Here is an 8110-nt window from a genome sequence, read left to right on the forward strand (position 1 = left end):
TTTGTTTGCAGTGTTTGAATAACGTTCCTGTCTCTCTACAACCTCCTGTGTTTCTGCACAAATCTGTGACCCAAGCATGACAATATAAAAATAACCATATAAACATATGGTTTCTACTTCGCGGATTTTCTTATTTCGCGGGTGGCTCTGGAACGCAACCCCCGCAATGGAGGAGGGATTACTGCACCATAAACACTGCCATCTAGCAGTTTAAGTCAAACAGTACACTCTAAGCCAGTGATTCCCAACCACTGTGCCGTGGCACATTAGTGTGCTGTGAGAATTCATCAGGTGTACCGTAGAAAATTATCCAATTTCACTTAATTGGTCTGAAAATTATTATTTACTGCAAATAATTTGTCTTCGTTCGTCTATGTGACAGTGACAGGCAGAACAATTAAATACTCTTCCACTAGGTGGCAGCAGAAGGATAATTAATCTGTGTATCTACATGTTGCCATTCAAACAAAAGAACAAGTGATGCTTTGGCTGTGACAGCAGTGATAGCAATGGATAAATATCTGAAAAGACAAAGTACACAATCCGAACTGGTTCCTGGAGAAACTTGTGACCCAGATGAAGGCCCTAGTATGAGTAGTGGTCAGAAGAAAGCAAAAAAGGTGAGCTCAAGACGATACAATGAAAATTATCTTTCCTTCGGATTTACTTTTATCGGGTAACCAACCGATCCAATTCCGTTATGCTTGGTATGTGGGGAAAAGCTGTCCAACAGTACCATGGTTCCTAGCAAACAAGTGATTTATGCCACGTGTTCCATTATTAGAACGACAGTCACGTTGGAGTTATTTATATACTACTGCTCAAGGCCATCGCCGGGCTCTGACTTTTCACACACGTCTGCTCCCTGGGGGTACACCTTATCACGTCGTGCACAGAGTTAGTCAGTGTGCTGCAGATATTGGTGTGCTGGGATCTCCTCAAGAAGTGATGTGAGTTTTGTCACATTTTTGAAGAACCATCCGAAGACAGGTAGATATAACTTTGCTGCACTACGTCATATACTAACATTTTTTTTCTATTACTTCTGTACTAGTCATGTTATCGTGCTGTAAAATGAAACTACCGAAGTTATCATTGTTGTATTGGTTATGGACTTCACATTTTGCATGTTCCATTTTTGGAGCACCAGGCAAAACCCCTACCAGTAGGACTAATAATATATTTTTCCCTTTACGGTTGAAGATCTCTCTGAAAATGCCTTGAGCTCTATCTTTACATGAAATAACTGACCTGCTAGAGACAGACGACACCATTGAAGCAAGCACTATAGTGAAACAACCACCTGAAAATGCTACATCGCCTGTTTCTGATGAGGACCCAGGAGATGAAGAAGGTGGAACAATAAATAATCTGCCAGGTTCTTTGTTGCGCACACCTGTGTATCTTATTCAAGATGGCAGTGATGAGGAGTCCGACACAAGTGATCCCACATACGTACCTGAAGATAACTACCCTGATGATGAAGTTCCATCAACCTCTACTGCTCAGTAACCTCCTCCGTCAAAGAAGAAGAAAGTGACAAAAATTGTTCAGAAATGGAAAAAGGCTGACCTAACTGCACAGCCCGTAGCAGGTAGAGTTACAGAACCACCAAACGATTTCTTCACCGAAACCAGAATTCCCACAGAAATTTTTGAACTTTTTCTTGATGACGAAACCACTGAACTCATTGTAAGATACTCCAACTTATACGCTGCAAGTAAGGGTGTAAATCTGGGATTGACTAGTTCCGAATTCAAATGTTTTCTCGGAATTATTTTTCTGAGTGGTTACGTGTCAGTTCCTAGAAGGCGCATGCTCTGGGAATGAAGAACAGATGTGCGTAATGTACTCGTTAGTGCTGCCATGAGACGTGATTGCTTTGAAACCATATTTTCTAATTTGCATGTTGCTGACAATGCCAATTTGGTGCCAATGGACAAGTTTTCCAAGTTGAGACCTCTCATAAACAAACTCAATGATAGATGCATGAAATTTGTTCCAAATGAAACATATTTCAGCTTTGATGAATCCATGGTTCCTTATTTCGGTCGTCATGGGTGCAAACAATTTATTCGTGGAAAGCCCATTCGGTTTGGCTTCAAGTTTTGGTGTGGTGCCACTCGTCTGGGCTACATTTGCTGGTTTCAGCCATATCAGGGTAAAAACCCAGATAATAAACATGGTGTCAGTGCATCACTTGTCCTGCAGTTTAGTGAGGCACTTGTACAGGCACACCCTGGACAATACCATTTTGTATTTGATAACTTTTTCACCAGCATTACACTTCTGGATAAGCTCAGTTCAATGGGACATCAGGCAACAGGTACAGTGAGAAAGGATCGCATTGACAAAGCACCATTGGAATCAGATGTAGTGCTAAAGAAAAAAGAAAAAGGCACATTCGATTATTGAATTGATGGCAAAGGCAATATTGTATGCAGATGGCATGATAACAGTGTTGTCACTGTTGCCTCATTTGGTGCTGGTATCGATCCCCTGTGTCTTATCAATCGTTATTCCCAGAAACTGAAAAAGAAGATCCAAGTCCAGCAGCCAAACATGATCAAAATCTATAACCATTTCATGGGAGGCGTAGACAGAGCTGATGAAAACATTGATAAGTATCGGGCATCAATCCGTGGAAAGAAATGGTATTCAAGTCCTCTGTTGTTCTGTTTCGAATTGGCCTTACAAAATGCATGGCAACTGCATAAAACATATGATAAGAAGCCAATGGATCTTCTGGAGTTTCGCCAACGTATCGCATGCCATTATTTGGAGACCCACGGTCATCCTGCCGAACAGGAAGACCTTCTCAAAAGCGCAATATTGATTCATGTTATGATGGCCTGAATCATGTGATAGTCAAACAGGGAAAGCAAACACGGTGTGCTCAATGTCATAAGAACACCACATTTTGATGTGAAAAATGTGATGTTGCCTTACATGTCAAATGCTCTGCTGGATATCACACTGAATAGCAGGTATTTACCATCTCCTGAGATAAGAAACATAATTGTATACATTATGTATAATGTATGAAGTGGATTTACCTAGTGTTCCAATTTTGGAACGCCACATAACTCCACAATGGAATGTAATAAAATTTTATTCTCTTCAAATTCTTGTTCCTTACATTTTTCTACGCAACATATGTGAATTTCATGCACAAACTCAAAAATTTCAACCTTTGGCATAAATGGGTTAAACGCCATCTCCAAACAAAACACCCGTCACTTCAAAACAAGGACACAGACTATTTTATTCAACTTCATGAACAGATTAAGAAACAGGCAGCTTTAGTGAGGAAAACCACAAAGACAAATGAGAGAGCTCTCAAAGCTACCAAGTTGCTGAACTCATCGCCAAATGAAAACAGCCACACACGGTGGCAGAGACATTAATACTACCTGCCTGCAAAATCATTGTAAATGAGAGGCTCAGCCCTAGCGCGCTTAAAGAAATAGCCCAAGTCCCTCTCTCAAATAATACAATTGCCAGACGTATTGATGACATGTCTGCAGACATTCGAAGGATCGTTTTGGAAAAGTTGCACGTCAGTGGAAAATTTGAATTGCAACTCGATGAATCTATGGATATCAGTGGACATGCACAACTTTTGGCAAATCTGTGCTTTGTAGATGGAGACACCATCAGAGAAAACTTTCTGTTTTGCAAGGAATTGCCAGAAAGAACAACAGGAGAGGAAATTTTCTGAGTTGTATCAAAGTACCTTGAACAAGGAGGACTTAAGTGGGAAAACTGCATAAGTGTTGGCACTGCTGGAGCAGCCACCATGTTCAGACGCACCAAACGATTTGTAAGCAGAGTGAAAGAGCAACATCCAGATGTTATTGGGACACATTGTTTTCTGCACTGTGAGGCACTCGTTGCCAAGACATTACCAGCAGACCTAGCTCCTATATTGGACGATGTTGTGCGCATTATAAACTTTGTGAAGACAAGACCTGTAAAAAGTCGCATGTTTGCATCATTGTGTGAGGAAATGGGAGTGGAGCATAAAGTGCTATTGCTGCATACGGAGGTCCGGTAGTTGTCCCGTGACAAAGTTTTAGCCCGTGTGTATGAGCTGCGGGAGGAACTAAAAGTGTTTTTGACAAATGAGAGGTATGATGACGCTAAGTTACTTTCAAGTGATGAGTGGTGTGCAAGACTGGCATATCTGGTGGATATATTTCAACATTTGAATGACCTGAACACACGGATGCAAAACAAAAACCTGCTCACAAGTGCAGATAAAATAAATGGATTTCGTTCAATGGTGCAGCTCTGGCAACAACATGTGGAAAGTGCCAACCTTGACATGTTCCCACACATCAAGAAATGGCAAGGTATCAACATTGCTGTACTGTGTGAGACAATAGGCAAGCATTTGAAAACTCTTGAACAGAAGTTGTCATTTTATTTCCCTTCAATTTCCACTGATTGCCTTGACTGGGTTAAGAACTCATATACCTCAACTGCAGTTGGAAAGGACATGACTTTGCAGGAGCAGGAGAAAATAACTGTACTGAGAGAAAATCGTGGTTTAAAGCTGAGCTTTGCTGATCTACCTTTGGACAGTTTTTGGCTGACTGCTGCCAAGGAGTTCCCCATTTTGGCAAGCAGAGCTATTTCAGCCCTGCTCCCATTTTCCACAACCTACTTATGCAAGCTTGGCTTTTCAAGCATGACTGCTATAAAAACTAAAACAAGAGAGAGACTCAGAGCTGTTGAAGAAGATCTTCATGTGTGTCTTTCTTCAATTCCTGCGTGTATATCAGCATTGTGTTCAACTATCCATCCATCCATTATCCAACCCGCTATATCCTAACTACAGGATCACAACAACAACAACAACAACATTTATTTATATAGCACATTTTCATACAAAAAGTAGCTCAAAGTGCTTTACATAATGAAGAAAAGAAGAATAGAAGACAAATAAGAAATTAAAATAAGACAACCTTATTTAACATAAAAAGGAGTAAGGTCCGATGGCCAGGGTGGACAGAAAAAACAAAAAAAAAACTCCAGAAGGCTGGAGAAAAAAATAAAATCTGTAGGGTTTCCAGGCCACGAGACCGCCCAGTCCCCTTTGGGCATTCTACCTAACATAAATGAAATAGTCCTCTTTGTAGTTAGGGTTCTCACGGAGTCACTTGATGCTGATGGTTATACAGACTTCTGGCTTTTAATCCATCCATCATTGTTGGAACATCATGGTGCTTTGGGTAGATGGTGGTGGCACAAGCCACCACCAATAGGACACCGGAAAGGAAACAGAAGAGAGAGTAGGGGTTAGTACAAATTTTGAATGAATAGTTATTATAATGAATTGGATATACAGAGTGTCAGGATTAAATTACAGTGAAGTTATGAGAAGGCCATGTTAAAGTAATGTATTTTCAGTAGTTTTTTAAAGTGCTCCACTGTATTAGCCTGGCGAATTCCTACTGGCAGGCTATTCCAGATTTTAGGTGCATAACAGCAGAAGGCCGCCTCACCACTTCTTTTAAGTTTTGCTCTTGGAATTCTAAGGAGACACTCAGTTGAGGATCTGAGGTTGCGATTTGGAATATAAGGTGTCAGACATTCCGATATATAAGACGGGGCGAGATTATTTAAAGCTTTATAAACCATAAGCAGAATTTTAAAGTCAATTCTGAATGACACAGGTAACCAGTGTAGTGACATCAAAACTGGGTCTGCTGGAGGCAATCCCAGCCAACACAGGGCGCAAGGCAGGAAACAAACCCCAGACAGGGTGCCAGCCCACCGTAGTGTGTTCAACTAAACTTTTAAATTGTGAGTAAATTGAAACTAGAAGATCATTATATTTCATTACATATACTTTTTGTGACATTTTTGTTTGGTGGTGTGCCGTGGGATTTTTCTAATGTAAAATAAAAGAAAAGGTTGGGAAACACTGCTCTAGGCAACCTTTGCCAACACTTAACAATGTCTTCAGCCTTCTTCACTCTGATGTTGAACATATTAATCTTGATCTTGTTAGTTACAAGACTTGCTGCTCTACATGTTTTGGTGAAAGTAATTTTACAGCATACTTGTACTATTGTTATGAATGTGAGTACTGTGCAAGGAATAAAACTCTCTTATTTAATAAAATTCTTGCACTTTTGACAAACATTTCATTTTTAAACAGTAACAAACTACTACTTAATTAGGAAAATAGTTGTCAGTTGCAACACTAATAAAGACCAATGCAGTTTTCTACAACATTGAAACTAGTGAATCCAAGGCCAGATTAAGACCCCAAGGGCATCAGGGTGTCAAAACTTAAAAGGCTCCAATTCATCTCACAACTTTCCCACTAGGAACAAGCATAACACATTATGAACAATCACACATATCAATAATGAATCAGGTATGGGCATTGAAGTAGAAAAAAAATTCCAAAACTTTGCACCAGGTCAACTTAATCTTCCTTTTTTCTTTAATGTATTTAACAAACTAATTGATGTGCCCAACATCACATCCATAGGAAATCAACTTCTTGTGATAGCGCAGATAACAGGCATCAATTAGAATATTTTTAAGGCCATTTCAATTAGCTGGCATAAAGGTGATACACTATATAACTGAGCATTTTTGGTTTTCATATGTGAATAAAATAAAAAGACTAAAGGGAATCCTTTGTTTGTGTTTGGCATTGTTGAGTTTGTCGTATCTCCTGCTGTAGCTTCATTGTTATTCACATTTATGTTAGTGTATTGGACTTTAGATTGCTGCTAAAGCTGGCAGCATCTTGGATTCATTGGTCTGTTGGTGTATATGGCTTGCTGAAATCATCACTTTAGATTATTTATTTTTTTAAATCTACAAATGTTACATATAGCTTTTGGAAAAACAGCACCTTTTTCTTTTCTCTTTTTAAATTTTCCTTTTGTTGTACCACTGGGATCTCCCTGGAGTCACTCTTGAAAAACTAGTGTGTAAGGTACCATAACCACTATGAAGCACTATTACCATATGAAACAAATAAATAATATTTTAAAGTTACTTAATTGTTAGCTTTTTGAACAATATGTTAAGTTGGCTGAATGAGTTAGAGTGCAAAAATGGCTGTAAAGGATCTTCATATTCCAATGACTCATTACCTCTTTCCTAAAAATTAAAGCTCATGTACCTCAGGAAAGAAAGGTGGCAATTAGTATGTACAAGATAATTAATAGTTAAAATGTTTAGTATTAGTTATGAGATACACTATTTTTTACGGCTTTAGTGCTCGGTTTCCAACAGCACTTAAAGTCTGCCTAATGAAAGGAGACCCTTTAGTCCATTAAGCTTATTTGATTAACTAATTGATACCTTGTTCCACTACTTCACCCCAATACTTTTTAGATGTTGTCAAGATTTCCTCTTGAACTGAATGTTTATTCCAAATTATTACAACTGTTTGTCTGAGCGTTCCAACCGCCATCTTATATTTACTTCAGTTTAATTTTGACCAGTGTCTTCAGGTTCATAATTTATTTGAATATTCCACAATATTCAATGGCACTAAAAGAAGGTAAATGACCAATGAAATGCCAAAAATCTAAATTCAAACTACACTTAGAAATGTTTCTAATAAATGTGTTTAATTATCATACCACTACATATTTGCTTTTTTTATGTATGACATATTTCATAATTGTTCACGCATGAAGGTCTCACTAGTGTCACACACATGCACTTGGGGGACAACTTCAGGGATCTTCTAATGGTAATTCTACTCCACTCCATGAGGTGGCACTACATCTAATTGCCTCCCCTCTTCCTCCCTCTGCAGATCAGCAGATTGACAGCCAAAATGTCTACCAAGATGTCTACTATAATTTAAATACTTACAGAGAGACAATAAAAAATTAAACAAAACTGCCAATTACAAAAATTTGGAAGTGTGATTCACTACTTGTCAATGACAAGCAATATTGTCAGGCCATTTTGAGGAATGGCTATACAGTAAAGTCCCAAAACAACAGATTTAGAGGCTAATCGACTCTGTCTGCAAGAAGCAGTGAAACAAAAAATTAATCTGGGAACATTCTTCATTGTATAATCTTATATCATTCAAAAATGCCCCATATAAGTATAAAGAAAG

The 8110-nt window shown here is 38.7% G+C and overlaps 1 pseudogene; it reads left to right on the top strand.

Annotated features, from left to right (window-relative positions):
• The first annotated feature begins 1206 nt into the window (after window positions 1–1206).
• Window positions 1207–2984, top strand: LOC114652662 (piggyBac transposable element-derived protein 3-like; annotated as a pseudogene).
• The last annotated feature ends 5126 nt before the right edge of the window (window positions 2985–8110 follow it).

The sequence above is a fragment of the Erpetoichthys calabaricus genome, chromosome 5 (genome assembly GCF_900747795.2).
Source record: "Erpetoichthys calabaricus chromosome 5, fErpCal1.3, whole genome shotgun sequence".
NCBI classification, from domain to species: domain Eukaryota; kingdom Metazoa; phylum Chordata; class Cladistia; order Polypteriformes; family Polypteridae; genus Erpetoichthys; species Erpetoichthys calabaricus.